This window comes from Hordeum vulgare, chromosome 2H (assembly GCF_904849725.1).
Source record: "Hordeum vulgare subsp. vulgare chromosome 2H, MorexV3_pseudomolecules_assembly, whole genome shotgun sequence".
NCBI lineage: Eukaryota > Viridiplantae > Streptophyta > Magnoliopsida > Poales > Poaceae > Hordeum > Hordeum vulgare.
In genome coordinates this window covers 328,558,502-328,560,834 of record NC_058519.1, presented here as the reverse complement: position 1 = coordinate 328,560,834, position 2,333 = coordinate 328,558,502, and positions in this window count along the sequence as shown.

The following is a 2,333-nucleotide window of genomic DNA, read 5'->3' as shown; positions in this document are numbered from 1 at the left end:
CCCCCAAGGTAACCGGAATCCGCTAGTTGATTCCATAACATATATCAAGTGTATCAATAGAATACCCCATTGTCCCCATGGGTATCCACATGCAAGATATACATCAAGTGTTCAGATCCAAAGTATTCAATCCAACATAACTAAATCTCGAAGGGAAAGACTCAATTCATCACAACATGATAGCAAGGGAAGAACACCATATGATCCAACTATATTAACAAATCACATGATACATCAAGATTGTGACATCTCAAGAACACGAGAGAGAGAGAGATAGAGATCAAACACATAGCTACTAGTGCATACCCCATCCCCGAGGGTGAACTATTCCTCCTTGTCATGGACACTGCCGGGATGATCAAGATGACCTCCGATGATGATTGCCCCCTCTAACAGGGTGCAAGACCAAGGCTTGAGATGTGGTTTCTTTGATACAGAGGCTTTCGTGGGCGGAGCTGAAGTTCTAGGTCAAATTTCAGGGGTTTATGGATTTATAGGTATTTTTAGCGTTGGAATCACGTCAGCTGGAGCCATGTGGGCCCCACAAGCTAACATGGCACGCCCAAGGGGGGTGGGCGTGCACTATTGGATTTTGGCCCACATGTGTCCCCCTCAGGTGGTTCTTCGCTCTGATATTTCTCATATTTTCCATAAAAATCGTCAAAAAGTTTTGGGCGATTTTGAGAACTTCTATTTTCTGCATAAAAATAACACCACGATAATTCTACTAAAAACAACGTTGTTCCGGGTTAATTCTAATTAAATCATATAAAATGCATTAAAATCATATAGAAGTACTATAAACATAGGTAAATATGGCACGAATACTTCATAAATTATCGTTACGTTGGAGATGTATCAGCATCCCCAAGCTCAATTCCTACTTGTCCCTGAGTAGGTAAATGATAAAAGAAATAATTTATGAAGTGTGAATGCTAGCAAATTATATAAGTGTGATCAATGATAATTCCAATTAATTTTTCTAGAATCCTAAACAACAACTATTTTCTCATAAAACTAATCATGATATAGTAGGAGTCAATTCACATGTCATGGTTCAAACAATGCATTCTCTTGAAACTTAACAACCTATGTTCTCAGTTATCAAACAATTTCAACGCATCTTATTATCAGCAAAGTCTAAGTAATATCTCCACATACTCAACTATCATATTCTCTTCTATGATTGCTAATACTCAAAGAATATTTTTAGAACAAACATCATCCATCGAAGACACAGAAATATAAGGGCTTAGTGTTTTGCCTCCCAACGTATTTATCATGAAGATAATTGTCAACAATAATGAATCATGATGAAATATATTAGACTAGATATATGTGTTTGGATCTTTCCCCACCACACGATGCTTGCCAACTAATAGAGTGAGGTTCGAATAAGAAGTTTACTCAACAAGAAAAGTAAATAAGATGATAGTAAATAACATAAAAGTAAATAGATTATCCCTTCATGGAGAAGGAGGTGCTAGAGCTCATTGTTTAAAACAGAGATGAATATATTTTGGGTGGCGCGCATTTCTTGTGAATGTTTCAACAAGGGATTTAATATCTTCCATGCTAATCACATTATTGGCGGTTCTTGCACATAATTGAAATTTGCTCTGCCTCAACCATTCAAACACTTTCCATAGCTAGCAGTGTCCATGGGTGACCTCCAAACAATCAACTTTCTAGGGGGAGTTCTTATTTATTTATTTATTAGTATTATGCAGGACTGGGCGACCTCTTTACTAACCTCTCTCGTGTAATTACAAGTGAACAAACATTCATCACGAGAATAACCTACTTAGCATGGAAGATATTGGCCGCCCCGATCGCTCCATGCGCGGTACGGACATATAAACTAGATGTTTATTTGAAGGTTTTAGAGGTGGCACATGCAAATTTACTTGGAGTGGCAGTGAAATACCATATATAGGTAGGTATGTGGACTCTTATGTAAGAAACTTGGCTCAAGGATTTGGATGCACCAATAGTATCTCTACTTAGTATAGAGTTCTGGCTAGCAAAAGGTTCTAAACAAGCACCACATGTTGGAGGATCCATAACAATATAACTTATCTGCAAATATACCCAAACATAACCATGACGTTGTCTTAGTTGTCCAACTTCAAAATTTTGATCATGGTTGAAAATAATTAATGGTTATTGACAATCACAAAAGATGTCCAAGATAATATATTTGTATGTGAAAGTTCTCTTTCTTATACTAGTCATTCATCAATTTATTATATGTCCAATATCATGATTTTATTTTCTAAACCAGATGTGAAACTACTACTAAGCATAAAGCACATCGATAATTTCAGATTTGT